The following is an 18,485-nucleotide window of genomic DNA, read 5'->3' on the forward strand; positions in this document are numbered from 1 at the left end:
GCCACAAGTGAAGAAGCAGGAGGAGGGAAAACTTTATTTGAAGGCCCCGTGAGGAACAGTGCTTGCTCCGCCAAGGCTCGCTAATGATCTGCCGAGCCCGAGTGAAGCCAAGCACTGCGGGAAGGAGGGGGGAGGGTAAGAGAAATAAGGAGAGCTAATGGCAGTGTTGCATGGGCACAGAACGTGTTCTGTTTCTGCCTTGATTTCTGCACAGTAGAAACAGTGAGCTGTGTCACGCCATCCAAAGTTGTAGAGCATTAGTGGGATGATGGGGATGTTAGTTTGAACCAGGGTGTAAGAATATACTATACTATATTTTTACACCGTGGTTTGTACTTATCGAAATACTTGTGCTTGTTCAGTGACGGGTGAGGTCAGGGTAAAATTGTGCGTTTTTTTTTTTTCATGGTGCTCTGGTAGTGTTCAGGTATTCGCGCTTTGTTGAGGCGTCTTCCATTGACGTTGGGTTTAGCCAGGGGATCGAAGGCGCCCGGGATCGATTTCTCGGGCCTGTTGATGAACCAACTCATTTCCCTCGATCCCAGCATGAGCACGTATCCAACGCCGGGCGATTTTAATGTTCGGATTGTGGTTGCTGGGAACAGCAGTCCACAATTGGCAGCGAGGCGCTTGAAGTGGTAAAGTAATGTCTACTTAGGGCAAGTAGTGACACCTGATCCGGATCATGAGCGGGAAATAACTAGAAGCATAAGAATGGGGTGGAGCGCATATGGCAGGCTCTCTCAGGTCATGAATGGCAGTTTGCCAATATCCCTCAAGTGAAGAGTGTACAACAGCTGTATCTTATCAGTACTGACCTATGAGGCAGAAACGTGGAGGCTCACGAAAAGGGTTCAGCTTAAGTTAGGGACAACGCAGCGAGCCATGGAAAGAAAAATGATAGGTGTAACGTTAAGCGACCGGAAGCGGGCAGAGTGGGTGAGGGAACAAACGCGGGTTAATGACATCCTAGTCGAAACCAAGAGGAAGAAATGGGCTTGGGCAGGTCATGCACTGCGAAGGCAAGGTAACCGGTGGTCCTTAAGGGTAACGGAGTGGTTCCCAAGAGAAGGCAAGCGTAGCAGGGGGCGGCAGAAGATTAGGTGGGAGGATGAGATTAGGAAGTTTGCAGGCATAGGGTGGGTGCGGCTGGCAAACGACAGGGTTAATTGGAGAGACATGGGAGAGGCATTTGCCCTGCAGTGGGTGCAGTCAGGCTGATGATGATGATGATGATGATGATGATGATAATGATGATGATGATGATGATGATGATGATGATGATGATGATGATGATGATGATACAGATTCTACTAGAATGTCATGTAGGTGGGTTTCCAGCTTTCTGCGTTGCATAATGCGGTTAGCTTTGCTGGAGCCGGTATAGATGTTGATGTTAGTGGTCTAGTGTTTAGCTAGCAAATATGCTTCCAGTATGGCACAGTATATCGTGTGAGTTTCTAGAGCGGTTATGTTGGCATGGTTGGAAAGTGGCCCAGCGGTTCGGGTGATTGGTTCTGTCTGTCCTGGCACATATATTGCATACGCGTATGACCCCATACTAGACCGTGTGGCGTCCGCGTATATCGTCCTACATGTGCTGGCTCTGCGGTGGTGGTTAGCATGTGCTTGACGTCGACCGTCACGGAGGTGTGATGTAAAGCTTTTCGCACGTTTGGAAATGCGATGTTCCGCGGTAGCTGAGGGCATTGGCTAACTGGCTTCAGGCTGAGGGGTATGAGGCCTGCTCGGTTCAGAATGTTGCATCCCTGCTCCGTGCAAGACGAGCGCGCTGCTTGCCTGTCTTTGTGTTGCGCTAGTTCGGCGAGAGTGATCGAGAAAAAGGCCAATGTGTTCAAGTCGCTCATTTGAGATGTATATGTACAGGCCCGGAACGGCTTTGTCAGGGGTGCTGAGTAAAGATTCGAGTTTTCTAGATTCGAGTTTTCTAAAGATTCGAGTTGTCTTTGATTCGTCACAAGGAGTTCCGACTATTCTGCTGAAGGTCGCACTCCGGCTTTGTGCTAGTTATTCACTATGGTGTCTACGCCTTCCTGGAGGGTCGTTCCAACATCCCCTGGGCATCCGATTTCGCACCACAGGGTAATATGTCGTCGGCGTAGAATGTGCGAAGAAAGAATAATGTGCAACGAAGAGCGCAAGAGGAGGAGCGGCAGCCATTCGAGCTCGAATAAACAAGCCTACTCCACGCTAATCATCTGTTGCCGAAAGCCGGGCACGGCTTGTTTGTTTGTGCTGGCACTGACGCTTGCGCAGAGAGGCGAATAAACGCTGCTTTCATCGCAGCATGCGCAAGCGTGCGGTCAGTTACAGTCGCAGCCGGCGTGCGACCTCAGCTCATGATGAATGCGGATTAAGAGGTCAACGCCAGAGGAAAGTGAGCCGGAGCAAAGGGTCCATTACAGGCAAAAAAAAATCCGAGGAAAAAAAATGACGCGCGTAGCGAGCCCAGACAGAGCGGCAACAGGTTGAGAGTGCTACGCGTCATCCGGACGCACAGAAGAAAGTGGGCGTACAAAGTGCCGCATAACGCCGAGACGACAACTACTGCAAAATAATCAGACAGGACTGAACTTTCGGAAGCATCGTAGCAGTGTCAATTTTCTAGACTTCAGTTCACGCGTGGTGTGTCTGGCGCACTGGTAAAATTTACTCCCCGCCTGGCTGATTCAGCAAGCAAGAGCCATGCTTTTTTTTTTGAGGGCCAGGTGAAAACGGTTAAAAACAAAAACAACAATTTTAGCAACGCCGATGTTTGGGCTAATTGATGTTGATCCATCTTCAAACACGTTCGCAGCACGAAAAAAAAAAAACACGGACGAGAGAAAACACGTGACAGGACGAATGCTGCACTTGCAACTAAATTTTTAGTCAGAAAAGCTAAGCTTAAGTTCAGCGCTCTTATCGCCTCGCGGCAGTCAACCGTGTTTGTCCAAAAAAGCCACTTCATTATCATGGAGAAACAAGAATGGGGTGCTGACACATTGACCACCCGCTTTTCTGATTTGATACGCCGCAGTACTCTCTCTCTCTCTTTTAATCTGATCCTTTACGCGCCCAAGAAACTAAGTTTTCCGAAAAATGGGTTTACACTTGCAATCTCGGCAGTGAATTGCAAGATTACTACCTTTCCAGTCTTTGACCTGACCGTAGTGTTCCTTGGCTCTCTGATTAAAACAACGTCCGGTTTGACCTGTGTACACTCCAAATACAAGTGAGTGGAATGCTGTGAACTATCTTGGTAGTGCACGGGTGTATCAAAGGTGGTGCTTGATAGTAAAATTCGGCTTTTCCTTTTTCGCCATCATTGAACAAATTTGTGATAGCTTGCTTAGCGCGGAGAAGAGCACATTTACATTGTATCATTTTGCAACTTTCTTAAAGTTATCAGATACTCTGTGAAGACTACTGGAGTAGCCAACCTCTGATCTTGCTCATCTTGCTTTTCAATGCTCTTTTTCTTTTGTAGCAGGCTCTCTGCAACTGCTGACAAAGCATATGACAAAGCTAACAAAGTTGCAAGTGCAGCATTCGTACTGCGGTGTGTGTTTTCTTCGTGTCCCCGTTTTTTCGTGCTGCGAACGTGTTCCAAGATGGGACAATTTTAAATCACACTGGAGGATGGATTCTAGTGGTTCGGATGCGTGAGAGAGAAAGTGAAGCTATTTCAGTGAAAAGCAGATAATTCGGCAGGCGTTCAATTTCGCTGACTTGCTATACTCTGCGTGGAGAATCGGTTCGGGGACAGACATCCTGGATGGGTCCGGCTGTGTGTGGTTGGAATGCAGCATAGCGTACAAACAATGTGTGTTGCTGTCGCCGCTATTTCTTCACAGGACACGGCAAAGAAACCGGGAGTTATTTTTGTTATTATCGCTCCCCATAGGCTCCATACGTTCATGAACAAACGACGAGTTAGCAGCTGGGGAACGTTGAGACGGCGAGGTTAGTACAGACCTCAGGTCCAAATAAATTTCGTCGCAATGACGCCACTACGGCTGAACTGTTAAATTCACGTGGCATCGAAATCGCGGTTAAAGAGAGATCCATAAACACTGTGAAGCGTGCTGCTGGCTCAGCGAGGTCCCTCCTACGAGCGGAATGCAGATAGCCGTGTTACGCCTAGCCGTAGTCGATGGGCCGTGACAATCCTTTCTCGAGCTGAAACTGCGGCGACGGTGGTCGTCCGCGGCCGAGCTCTAAATTCGTGGCTTTAAAGATGCTGGTCTCTTTCAGGCTGTACGGCCGATAAATAACATTCCCCGTCTGTAAAAAAACGTTGAAAGCTTGTAGGTCCCTACGCCCCGCCCCTCCCCACCTTTTTTAGCCCTTTAAGCTGCGCGCGCTCTCTTCCAGTCATCTAGGTGCGCGCGCAGCCAGCGCAACTGCGCATGACAGAACTGTTGCTCGCCAGATGACTGCGGTGAAGCCTTGATGAGGGCAGCGAAGCGGCGCGCCGGAGGATTCCTACGGGAGCGTTGCTAGAGCGTGGTCCCGGATTCGGCGGCGGTCAGCGCGAGCCAGCAGGATGTAGTACACGGACGGCGGGGTGGCACCGCACCGGAATGGAATAGCCGTTTGGCGTGAGCGGCTGCTACACAAGCAGCCAGGTTTCATGTAGCGTTTCAAGCCCGCATCACTACCGCTTGCTCTCATCCGTGTCTTACTGCACTTTCTGCACAGTTCTTTTCAACTGTGTATTTTTTTGTAGCGGTATCTACACCACGCCAGCCAATTCGCGAGGTCAGCGTATAGCTGCGCGCTGAGCCGTGGCACCACCGCTGCGCCAGCTGTGAGCATGCGCGGAGTGACGTCAGAGCACGCAGCTGGTGTGAGCGCCGCGCACCTACATTACGATGGCATTTGGAGCCTTCAGCGTGGCGGCGCCGTGGCCACCGTGGCAGCTGCCGGCGGCGCGGCGCACCGGCGAAACCGAGTGGGGGAGGAGTGGAGACGGGGGAGAGAGTGAATTCACATCCAGGGACGAAGATGGAGGAGAGACGCCCAGCGAAACGCTACACGCAGCGGCGAAAGACTGACTTAGCAATCCGACTGAGCAAGTTCCAATCGGCCAGCTGCAGCTATCGCGTCACTCCAGGTTTAACCAGAGCTAAACCACCGCCAATTTTTTTTCTGTCGCGCTCACGTGTAGCGCCTGTTTTCTTGTAGCCTTAGCCTTGCTCTGTCCCGAGAGGAAGCGCAGGCTTGGCTCCTTTGTTCTATGATGTGCCTTTTTGAAGCGTTGTTTTGGTCCGGAATAAACCGCTTTTTTTTTGTGCTGACCGTGGACGTGTCACTCATCGGGCGAGATCGCGGCTCGCGGACCCCGTTCCCTGGCAGGCGGGGCCTTCAAGCTATTCGGCTAGTCAAGACTGCTGAAATCATGACGGCATAAGTTGTTTAAGCGCCGTAAAAAGCACAACTTAAAGCCTATATACCCCAGCTATATGCAACCAAGCTTTTAAAATGAGGCAGTGTCTAGCTAGGCTACTGAGACCAAGTGAGTGCTATTAAGACGAGCAAGGCCCAGTCGGTAGTTTGTTATTTTTATGTGCTAATTAACTAACTTTCCAGTTATTTGCTTAAGGAAAAAAAGAGCTAATTCTGAACTTGTACATCGGGTTAAAAGAAAATCTAAAATGTTAAGAGTAGGTATTGCGTATGTTTTTTATATCGGCCTAAGAAAGCCCACCAACGGTTTAGCAGTTGCTGGCGCATGCCTTGCGGCCCCTGAAAGCACACCGCGCTCAGGAATGAGCGAATTTTGTTTTCAGAGAGCGAAATAGCAGCGCTATCATGCGATAGGTTTTATTTCGTGGGCTTTATTTTCAGGCGGGAAAAATGTTGATGTAAAAGGTACACAATTGTAAACATTTGAGACTGCTGTTTTTCATCACGATCTACAACATCCGAAAGCCAAATATACAAAAATTTATATATATTTATTTTTTACTAATCAGCCCATTTATGAAGAAAGGTGGAAAGTTGGGCGAGTTGGTAACAGTTCATGGTGGGTGGAACAGCGCGAACAGACGAAAACTGAAAGTAAGGGGGGGGGGTGGGGGGGACGGTTCCCGAACGTATTTATGTTAACGCTGAAAAATTGCGTACGTGCTGCGTACAGGGGCGATGAAAAGAAGTGCGAACAGAGCGGCGCCTGGGCGGTCCGCTGCTCGCTTTTCATGACGCTTTTACTTCGTTGGTAGTGAAAAGACGCTAGAGTCGTTCGCGATGCGTTCTAGGATTACTCTAACATCTTTTTCTTACCACCCACGTAAAAGCGCAATGAAAAGAAATTCGCACGGCGGAGCGCGTATACTCCGCGTTGTTCGCATTTCTTTTCACCGGGATTGTACATGGCATGTTTTAAAGAATGTGGCTATTCTGAAGTTTGGCCATTCAGAACAAAAGATAGTCTGCCACTTAAGAAATTTCCGTATGCTTGTCGAAATGATACATTCTGATCCGAAAGAACTACGTTAGTGGTTGCTATACGTTTGCCGAACTGAAAATTGCAGTTGGCTGGAACTGACAGTGATTCGCATTGGATGCAATAGCGTGCCAGCGGGGAACTTGTCAAAAAATTCATTCATTCAAAAAGTTCGTTCCGGCATTTCGCTGGCCAGCGCACTCGTTGTGACTCTCATGCATGGTCAGGCTGTCGCCTCGTCGGCCACTATGACTGGCTGGCGCTATAGGAGCCCAGCCAATGACGAACTGCCTCCACGTACCGAGACTTCAGCAAGGAGTGTGGCAAAAAAAGGCGCGGACTTCATTCTCGGCTTTGAGTGTACGAAGCAAAAGTATCAAGAAAGAGGACGCTGGAAAAAATCGCGCCCGTCAAACGAACCGCGACGCGCGCTTGTTCGCCGCTCCTTGGTGGAATGTGAAACGCGCACTGCGTACAACCCCGGAGGATTTAGGAGCTAGTTCCAGATCACGTTCCCCACGGCACGGAAAAGAAATAAAAAGGTGAAGGGGTAATTAGGCTTTGAGTAATTAGTCGGGTCGTTTGAGTTGATCCCATGTCACGCTCGCATTAGCCTCGCGCAGACACTTTGCGCATTCGCAATGAAGCACGCGCGAACAGCTCGTGTGCCTGCTTCGCGGCTGGGACGCAGTCTGTAGCTAATTTGTCACAACCGGGGTTAATTGCAGTGAAATGAGAAACTGCGAAAGACGTGGGCTGCGGTGGAATGTCAGTTGTGTGTGCTTCTCCTCATCTGACTGGTCGCGGCTCTCCTGTGCGTAAGGAAAGTAAGGTCTGACTGCCGGGCTTGCTGTTTCCTCTTTAAAGTGCGCGTTTTGTTTTACTCACCATGTTTTTACTCTGTTTAGAACGGCAAAACATCGGTCGATCATTAAAAGGATTGGCGCGAAACGTGGGTTTTGCACGCTTTTAACACTGAACTGTGTGCGAAAAGAAACGTTTGAGGCGGAATTTCAGGGTTTTGTTTCAGGTTTGTGGTCAGTTAATTGTTCAGTATCTCCTGAAAGAAAACAGGGGATTATTTTCCCTGCAGGTGGCATTTTGCTTGAAAGCTGCGCGCAGAGCGGGCAAATATTGTCTACTGGTGGCCACTCACAGCATCCTGACGTGAAGCATAATACTCAGCTTTCGCGCCATTCTTATAGGTTGCCTTGTAGTGCACCGAACTACACTGCGCATTTCGTTAGTACACTGACAGAAAGTTGTTTTAATTAATATTCGTGAATTCCCACCGCCTTCAGAGCGCCGAGGCCAAGTTATAACGTGTTCAGGGCAAGCAAGCCTCCAATGAAAGGAGCAGTGCCTCGGTAAACGTCGTGAAGTTAAAACCTGAGCCTGCGCGTCACAGCTTGTCACCTTCACAGTAAACAAAGAGAGGAGGCAGCCGAAATTCGGGTTAGGTCCAGCGATAACATCTGCCTAGTTTAATGCTCAAGCCATTTTTAACGACCCATAATAGAAGGTCATGTGAATTGCTCTCGAAGGAACCGCTGTTGATCTTGCGTCGTGTTGTCTAACGGGCTCTTCTTGCTTTACCGTCTGGCTAAATATTTCTATCCGTTGTCTTAGGCCGTCAAGTTTATCGTGTTTTCCAGACACATTCGTTACGTCAGCCATTCACTGGTATGAATGCCTCATCATCGCCGAAGTCGCCGCCCTCCTGGCACAAAAGATAGCCGACAAATTCCGAAAAACGGAAGCGCCCCCGTTTGGCTTTCGTGGCTGTGCGCGTACGCAGAAGAGAAGTGCTTAACGGCCAAAACACCGGTGGCCACAAGGGTAGAAACTTGGGCGAACTTTTGCGCTACTTTTGCGCTACTTTTGCGCTACTCTCACATTCCATGGATCACCGGTGGCCACTGAAAAATGAAGCTAGGAAAAGACAAGAACGACGACAGATCACATTTGGCGCAAATTGCCTCTTGGCGACGCGGTGGCATTACCGCGGCCATGGCAGCCAGACAGGGCGCGAGGCGGAAACACAAAGGCGAAAGCAAGGGGGTTAGAAAAGAGGCCGCTGTAGTGCGTTTGAACACGGGCCGCGGTGCCCTCGAGAGAAGCCGACGGAGGCAGAGCCCACGAGGAAAGAATCGAAGCCATCAAGCGGGGCCGGAGAGGATTTAGCTCCGATGTATGAAGCGCGCCGCCTCGTCCAGCGTTAATAAGGCGAGGAGCGGAATGACGCTCGTTCTATATTCATGAGACTCCGGAGCAGCGGCCCGGTGAAAGCAAAGCGTGCGGGGACCGTCCGAGGCACCGCGATTTCTGCGGCGAAGCTGCTCCGGGAATTGCCACAGGCACAGGTGTACAATTTAATCCGCCGCAGCCTGGCATCTGCATAAAGTGAGAGCCAGCCGAGAAAAACCGCAGACTCCATTAGGAAGCATTTATTCTCTCATAACCCGAACCGATGTGAATGCCGCTCAAGGAAGGCTAGCGCTGGTGAACTGCTGCGCGCACGGTGTTTAAATGTATTTATTTATTTATTTATTTATTTATTTATTTATTTATTTATTTATTTATTACAGATGCCTCAAGGGCCCTTGAGTGAGGGCTTTACTTGAGGGGTGTTCGTAGTTGTTAAACGTCGGTCGGTCTGCAAGAGCTGCGGCAAACATTTAAGCATAACAATTTCTTAGCCGGGTGTGTTTCTTGCGTTGTGCATGAAATAATCGATAATTTTATGTTAGTTGCCCTTTCCAGGAATCCAGGGCACAAATGCACTCTCGCTGCTTTCAAAGCAAGTGCTCTACTACTTTACAGTTTGTGCCGCGGAGTGGGGGAGTGAGTGCAGAGAAAGAAGGAAAAGAAGAATTCCGCCCAGCGAAACTGAAAAGACAGAAGCTGCGCACCGGCCCGCAGGGATATCTTTAGCGGGAGTTTTTCGAACCATGTAGCCTACTGACAGTTGTTAAGTGTCGCTCAAGCTAAAAACGCGCGTGACACGGTCCTTTATGCAATATGAAAACCGAAACATTCAAATGTGCTCTGGGAACGCTGAAGTTCCTTACGCCTTCCACATACGAGCATCCAGCTCGTATGCGGAAGATGCGGGTTCGATCCCCACTGCCAGGTAGCGGTTGCCACCAGTATTGCAATGGGCACAAGTTTTCCCCTTTCTTGGTTCTCGGTTTCTCTGTGGTGAAGACAGTGGGAAAGTAAATCTTTGATCTTTAACGTGCACTGACATCGCAGAGCACACGGGCGCCTTAGCGTTTTGCCTCCATTGAAATGCTGCCGCCGCGATCGGGTTCGAACTCGGGTACCTCGGGGCTACTGATCCGGGGTACCTGGGTTCGAACTCGATCGCGACGGCCGCATTTCGATGAAGGCGAAACGCCAAGGTGCCTGTGTGCTGTCACTGCCGTGCGATGTCAGTGCACGTTAAAGATCCCCAGGTGGTCGAAATTATTCCGGAGACCTCAACTACGGCACCTCTTTATTCCTGTTTTTTCTCTCAGTCCCGCCTTTATCCCTTCCGTTATGGCGCGGTTCAGGTGTCCGCCGATAAGTGAGACCGATACTGCGCCATTTTCTTCCCCCTCCAAAAAAAAACAACCACCTCGAGCAGACAAAAACACGTTAGACGTGGCAGTCATTGGCCCCGCTACCTTTGGACCAATCAAATCAAATCATCGTCATCAAGCACTAGCAAACTTAATAAATAAACCCGCTTAATTTTTTGGCCGCGTAATGACGAACGTCTGAGCGAAATACGCGTGCTCTATGTGCAGCAGCAGGTCTACTAGTTGCTTCAATTGCTTGCCGCTTGAGTCTCCTTTTCAAATTTAAGCCCTCTGTTCTACTCTTATATCACGGCAGAGGGATGGGCGTTATGAGTTACAGAGAAAACAGGTCGGAAAAACTCTGAGCCGCGCTTCATATCCAGCGTATAATATGCATGCGCAACTGGAATATGTTCGGTGCACGAAATTGTTGCAGCCTCGAGAGCACCTTGTTATAGCGAGGCGATGTGTCGCTAGGCGTAGTCCCTGGTGCACTGGGAGGGGCGGGTAAAGAGGGCGCTCGAATCGATGAGGAACAAATGGATTATGTTATACTCGGCCACTATGGATACCAGTCACATTGACAAAAATTCTTGTGGTAGGCGGCTCGATAAGCAGCAGTGTGCCTTCGCACTCAATTAAGGTGAAAACTTTGAGCACAAGTGTTTGCAGTCCCTTCAAGGCCAAGCCTGTTCATAAAAGTTGCACTTATAAACAAACATGCAAACAACAACAACAAAAAAAAAACAACGCCGCAGCGACGCGTCTTCTGGGGGATGCGAATGTGTGGAAGCTGAGAATTTGCTCTCTTTGTGGCATTGTCTTTCCTTGGCCTTCAGTGTTCATAATTTTTCCTGAAAACTCATGATGGCCGGCGCTGTTGTTTACTGAAAAAAGAAAGAGAACCTACTCCGCCAAGCGGCCACAAGTTCAAAAACCTTGTGGGCTGCTCACTCAGGTGACACCTACGAAAAAGCCACCACAGCTCTGAGGCAGAGCCATTGCTGCCATGCCTTTTCCCACGACAGCTGTCCTGCAGCAAAACGACGCACTCTCAACGCTCATTCCCACCAAATAGCGGCATTCACTGGAGATATCGCACGGGCTCGGATCAGCGCCCTTCAAGAGTAACTTACGCTCACTTTGCACATTTAAGCTTTGCGTTGCAATAAAACATGCAAGACGATATCGACAACTCCGTTATGCTTATGCTAAAATTCGATCCAACGCATTCGGGGTGCATCCATCTCCAAGGGCGATAGTCGTCACATTAAGGGAGCAGTTTTCACCATCCATGGCCGCTGCTTGCTTCCCAGCGCTAGATGGTGGGTCATCTGCTATGGAACGAGTTCACGGTAGAGGGAAGTTGTTCAGATGGTTTTTGATAATCACAAAGTGAACAAGGGATGGAGAGCCTCTGGGTGCTTGCCAACACGCGCACACGTACGCCACACGCACACACAAATGAACTTGTTGCGCTTCTGAAGCATGTAAATAGCATGCTTGCTTGTAAAAACTTTAACAAGTGCGTCAGGTAACGCTTTTCTGCCTCTTTCTTTACACGAACTATGTCTTCAGACAGAGAGGAGCTGCAAGAAAAAACTGCCCAATTTAAGCAGCGGCAGCATCATTTGCGAAAAGCAAACAAGAAATAACCACGTACAAAGCACTCGAAAATAAGGCCTATTAGATTGTAACAAATGCTTCACGCGTCAGGAAAAAGTTATCTTTAAATAGAAAATTTAACATTGATCTCCCAATTATGATAGCTCATAGCACTCGACCGGCTTTCTAGGTATATTTGTAACGGTTCAATGCATTAAAAATTTTGTCTGTTGTCTGTCAAACGAGCTCTTTCTGAAAGATGTGTGTTGTCAACCGTGCGCCTTTCTGGAGGTATTCAATTAACAAAAGAGAAAGGTCACAATGCTGTGAAATGGCTTCGGTAGGCCGTTCTCACGCAAAACTGCAGCCATTGCCCTCCTCAACGCTAAACTGTGTGTATAGTATAGCTTCCACTCCATTCATGGCCAGAAACGACTCCCAGCACGCTTGATCCCCCGCCTTCCAGAGAACCACGCACATTATGCAGCCTGCAATGAGCGCGAGATGAGAGCTGTCTCGGGGAGGGCGTCTGAGCTCCGGCACCCCCTTCATCCTTGCGCTCCCGCGTTCGACGGGTGCTTGCACCACTGCGCACACTGCCCCGCCAGTGGAGTGTCCAGCCACAAGGACTGTATTCTCGGCGCCTAGTGCTCAGTCGTGCCTTATTCTTTTGTCGCGCTCCGCCAAGAAGAATGGCCTCGGCGGCCAACGTTCTCGTCGCCATAGATTCGAATTATGGCTGGCCCCTACATCTAGATTTATCTGTCCACCCTCGCCTCCTTCGCTGTCTCTGTTCCCGGCCCTTTCCCGCACTGATTTCCTTCCCAGCTCCTGCCTTCCTTTCGGCTCACCCCCCGGTCTGAGTCCGTTCTTCTCGTATTTTGTCGCCACCGTCTGCGCTCATCGTCTACCCTGCTCGCCAAGTTTGGATCCCCTTCCGTCCCTGGCCACAAGTAGTTCCTTCCCCCACCCAGAACATCCCCTTCTGCCCGTTATTTTTCGCGGAAATGCTACCCATGCTGCGGGTGTCTCTTCTCCGAGAGCGGGCTTCATGTTTTTGACCACTGGTGTATCCCGTCGTCCCTTCTGTCATTCTGTCGCTCCTTTCTGCAAAGTTTGTGCCGGGTTGGGAATCACGGTCACTTTCCTTTCTTTCCATGTAGTTGTTTTCACTCGCCGGTGGCCTCGGTGGCGATCCGAATTCCAGCCTCGTGTGTCTGTGCCTGCGTGGGTGGGGGGTGGGATGCCGCCCTCCCTCCCTCTGGCGACGGCGGCTGCACGCATAATCTGAGCGGGCCGCGAGCGCACGGCGCTTGATCGCCGAGACCGAGGTCTTCCGAAAAAAGGAGAGTAACTCTTGACACCGGGCATTACGGAGTGAAAAATGACCGCGCTTGGGTCACGTCGAACACGTTCGCCGCCATCATGACAACGCAGTAGCAACGCGAACGCGGGGGCAGGAAAAACAAAAAAGCGTGCGGGCGGATAAAAAGTAAAAACGAAAAGTAAAAAGAAAGCGGAGTGCGCGGTCATCCAGTCGTGAGAGTGCCTGGAAGTTTTAGTTCTTTCGTAATCTCAGCCCTTATACATTTGTGACGCGTCAAGACTGTACCTATATCAACACCGTCAGATCTCCCCTGATAACCATGTACATAAATGTGTATAGTGATGCAGTCCGACATGGAGAGAGCGAGAAGATAAAAAAAAATCGAAGATTTGATGATGCGAAAAACAAACTAAAGATATGCATGGGGATTATAAACGCATCAGAGTGGAAAAAAGCATGCACGTACCCAAAAATAACGCGTGGCTTTGATATTTTGTTTACTTCGGAAATACATAATAGGCGACGAGATTTGTGATGTGCTGCTACAGCAGTTCACGCATCTCAAGTCGTAAGATCATGCCCAAAGGAGGCGCTTAACGCCTAGAACAAGAAGGGAAGAGAAGACAAAAGCGCAAGAGGGCAGCTCAGTTGGTAGAGCAACGGACGCGAAATTCGGAGATCGTGGGTTCGACTCAACCGGCGGTGTTTTCAAGAAAAAGCTCCACTACAGGACCTCGTGCTTCGATCGCCGTGTGCCTAGTTTTCACATTCAGCTGAGTTAGAGGTCAAACCATGGAAAATAAAAAATCAATATCCATAACGGGGAGTAGAACCCGCGGCTGTGCTAACAGATGCCTTTTAAGGGCCGCTCAGCGGCCCTACAGACTAGCCTGTCGCCGCAGCCAACACGCCTCGTGTCAAACTGCACCTCTCTCTCGCGCTGTGCATTGGAGAGCGTCGTCTTCAACTTCCATCTGCTCCGTCCCGCGGCACTGCCTGCTCACCGTCGTCATCTACGTAGCACAAATGCGTGCTTTAGCTCCGAATCGAAGGTAGTAAACATTCTCTGTAGCTTTTTTTTCTGCTGCTTTTGTTCATTTCCGAATGATAAAAACTTCAAAATTAAAAAAATACCCCCCCCACGCTCCTTGGTTTCGGTGACTATTGGCTTCCGTCATTTGGGACTAACTCAGACCACTTCCCTGCTTCCAGCCCACATCTCTCCCTTGTAGGGCACTAGAGGGCAGATGCAGCATAAATACACGCTCTTGGTGGGAAAAACCTCCTCAAGCCGAAATGAGACTTCGCACACTAAACCGCTGTGGGTCCCTCATCGGCTGAAGCGGAGCTGTGGAAAAGGCGTTCTCGCATGCTGTCCACACCCTACAAAGAGCATGCTGGCTCTTTGTAATGTACCTGACGGCAGGTGCAAATCAGAGTGGTCGCTCGATGGTAAAATATTTGCGAAGCAGAAAGAAACCTCTAAGATAGTACAGATTGCCGGGGAACACAGCCTTCCAAAGATAAACTAACCTTTAAAAAGAGCATTAGCTGTTCAGTATGGACAATCAAGCGTTTGCTCTACCAGAATCCGTTTTCCCTCCCTTTTTGTCGAGCACATCTGTCCTACAGTTGAACACACGTTCGGCAATAAACAAAGATGACGCTATCAATAGCCTTTCAAACCAGTTTAGCTTTAAATTTAATACAGTTATGTTGACTGAAACATGGTACTACAAGGGATGCAATACCCTTAACCTGTATGGGTACAGAGGTTTCTTTCTTAACCATACAGATCGAAGAGGTGGTGGTACTGCAATCTATATTGATGCGCCTAAAATTATGATATTCTGCCTGAGTATACCGAAGTGACTCTTGACCATGAAATGTTGGCGTTACAAAGCAAGGATGAAATCCTATCTGTTGTTTACCGCCCTCCCAATGGCAGCTTGTCGGGCTTTCTGGAGGTTTTGGAAGAATTTTTGGAATGTCTCTGAAACCAAAATGCAACTAACGTGTGCTGGAGATCTTAACGTTGGTATTTTAGAAGACAGCAACACAGATTTCGATTTCACTACTAGATTATCCTCAACTGGTTTTACCAACATAATTTCTACAGCCACTCGCGACACATTGTGCAGTACATCGGCACTATTTATTTATTTATTTATCATCATACCCACAGCGCCATTCTCTGGCATTACAGTGGGGGGTTTACAAACAAAAACTACACAAATACCACCGCGTGCAGGTGGTTAAAAAAAGAAGATAACATTCAGATAGAAAGAACATGGAATTATTATACATAAAAAATAAAGAAACTGTCATAGCATGGAAGAAAATGAATCATTTGATTGTATGGACACTAATTCCTCGGGCAGCTTGTTCCATTCCGAAATTGTTTTGGGGAAAAATGACATTTTAAAAAAGTCAGTCCGGCATCTGTATTCTTTAACTTTAAGTGAATGATCTATCCGTATAAGAGCGTACGTTGTTGGGCTAGTCGGTCAGTCATGGTAAATACAAGGGGGGTGGTACTGCGCACAAAAAGACAAGGACAAGAAGATAACACAACAGGCGCAGACTCGCGACTAACTTTATTGACAACACGACACTCCTTTTATAGTTTCAAACTGTCACATTACACACATGTGGAAACCAAAAACTTGTCTTCATTCTGATACAGTTTGATAGAAGGGTCACTTACGCAATCTTTATCCTTCTGTTTGATACAAAACGCCTCCGCTAACTCACGCGCCACCTGGTCACGGCTCCTCCTCAAAACTTTTGTATCTGTCAGCAAAGGCAGGCAAGGGTTATTGCGCGTAGCATCCGGGCATGCGCCACAATGCAGGGGTAAATTCGACCCTGTCCCTGATTTCATGGAACGCTGGTGTTCCCTTAAGCGCTCATTCAGACATCGGCCTGTCTGACCGATGTATACCCTGCCACAGGTGAGGGGAATCTGGTATACGACACCCGTCTGGCACCTGACAAAACGAGTGGCATGACGCATCTCGCAGTCCGCTTTCCTCTTCCCTCCGGACATGACCTGAGGGCACAATGAGGCCAACTTGCATGGGGCGGTAAAAACTACCGGCACGCCGTAGCGTTTCGCCACGTTCTTCAAGTTGTGGGAAATTCTGTGAATATACGGTAGAACCACTGGCCTCATTTCCTTAGAACGGCCACTGTCCCGGCACGTCCTATCTTTCAGTTTGCGCAGAAGCTTCTCTGCCACTGCAACAATGATTGAAGCAGGAAAACCAGCCTTCGTCATCCTAATTACCTGATTATTGAGGCCCTCGTGCACCAGGTGAGCGCAAGACTTAGACAAGGCGCCCTGTAAGCAATACGTTCCGATAGCCCGTTTAACAGTCTTGCAATGTGCTGACCTGAAAGGCAACAGGTCTTTCCGTGCACGTGGTAAGTACATCCAGCAAACGTGATCTGGTGTTAAAGTCAGGTTAATATCTAAAAACTGTAGCTTGTCATGTTCCGGTAACTCGTTTTCTTTTCAATACCCCACGATGCCCTGTTTTGCTCCATCAGGTCTTGTATTGAAGATAGGGGTGTAATAGCTTTTCAGAATGCCTGCGGTATAACGCTGAACAATTTTATGTCTTTACTTGAGTTTTATCTTGGTTCTACCTTTGTATCTTTTAACGATCAGGCCCTTGTTCAGCGCAAAGGAATTTGGATTGGTTCCTGTGTGGCACCTGTACTGGCTGACATCTTCTTGTCCAGCATTGACTGTGATCTGGTGCGCTATTTTGACGATGAGACAACTCTGAAAATATTTAGGTACGTTGATGACTATTCAGTGTTTCTTAAAGATCGACCTGGCGCGACGCACACTGTGATTGTGGAAGAATTTTTGTCGATTTTCAGGCGACATGGTAAGGGTCTGACCTTTACTCACGAGTTACCGGAACATGACAAGCTGCAGTTTTTAGATATTAACCTGACTTTAACACCAGATCACGTTTGCTGGATGTACTTACCACGTCCACGGAAAGACCTGTTGCCTTTCAGGTCAGCACATTCCAAGACTGTTAAACGTGCTATCGGAACGTATTGCTTGCAGGGCGCCTTGTCTAAGTCTTGCGCTCACCTGGTGCACGAGGGCCTCAATAATCAGGTAATTAGGATGACGAAGGCTGGTTTTCCTGCTTCAATCATTGTTGCAGTGGCAGAGAAGCTTCTGCGCAAACTGAAAGATAGGACGTGCCGGGATAGTGGCCGTTCTAAGGAAATGAGGCCAGTGGTTCTACCGTATATTCACAGAATTTCCCACAACTTGAAGAACGTGGCGAAACGCTACGGCGTGCCGGTAGTTTTTACCGCCCCATGCAAGTTGGCCTCATTGTGCCCTCAGGTCATGTCCGGGGGGAAGAGGAAAGCGGACTGCGAGATGCGTCATGCCACTCGTTTTGTCAGGTGCCAGACGGGTGTCGTATACCAGATTCCCCTCACCTGTGGCAGGGTATACATCGGTCAGACAGGCCGATGTCTGAATGAGCGCTTAAGGGAACACCAGCGTTCCATGAAATCAGGGACAGGGTCGAATTTACCCCTGCATTGTGGCGCATGCCCGGATGCTACGCGCAATAACCCTTGCCTGCCTTTGCTGACAGATACAAAAGTTTTGAGGAGGAGCCGTGACCAGGTGGCGCGTGAGTTAGCGGAGGCGTTTTGTATCAAACAGAAGGATAAAGATTGCGTAAGTGACCCTTCTATCAAACTGTATCAGAATGAAGACAAGTTTTTGGTTTCCACATGTGTGTGATGTGACAGTTTGAAACTATAAAAAGAGTGTCGTGTTGTCAATAAAGTTAGTCGCGAGTCTGCGCCTGTTGTGTTATCTTCTTGTCCTTGTCTTTTTGTGCGCAGTACCACCCCCCTTGTATCTACCCCGATCTATCCGTAAAGACACATAATCAGGGTTGACTATATATTGTTTCTGTCTATTGCAGTTCTTGAATGAAATATATTATGAAACAATTTTAAACGTATCGCTTTCCTACGTTGTTGAAGTGTGTCCCAACCGAAAGCTTTTTAAACGCTCGTTAAACTGAAATATCGCCCGTAGTTATTAAAAACAAAACGAACGGCCAAAATCTGAACTCTTTCTAGCTTTTGGATGTCAAGCAAGGATTTCGGGTCCCAGACTGTGCAAGCGTATTCAAGTATGCTTCTAACATTTGTGTTATATATTAGTTCTTTTGTCTTTAAAGGAAAAAGTTTTGCGTTACGTCGCAGGAACCTCAAAACGCGACAGGCTGTGGCAGTAACAAAATACATGTGACGGCGCCAAGACAAATGCGCTGGTTAAGCATACACCAAGATATTTAAATTCGAACACTGAAAGCAGTCAACTATTATTAATACTATAAGTGAAATTGTGGGGAACCTTCCTTTTTTTGAAACACATATGAACAGATTTTTGTAAATTAATATTCCCCAATTTTCACACCACTGGGCTACTTTACACAAGTCTTGTTGCAATGCATTGCAGTCACACTGATTGTTAATG

This window comes from Amblyomma americanum, chromosome 7, assembly GCF_052857255.1.
Source record: "Amblyomma americanum isolate KBUSLIRL-KWMA chromosome 7, ASM5285725v1, whole genome shotgun sequence".
In the NCBI taxonomy this organism is placed as follows: Eukaryota; Metazoa; Arthropoda; class Arachnida; order Ixodida; family Ixodidae; genus Amblyomma; species Amblyomma americanum.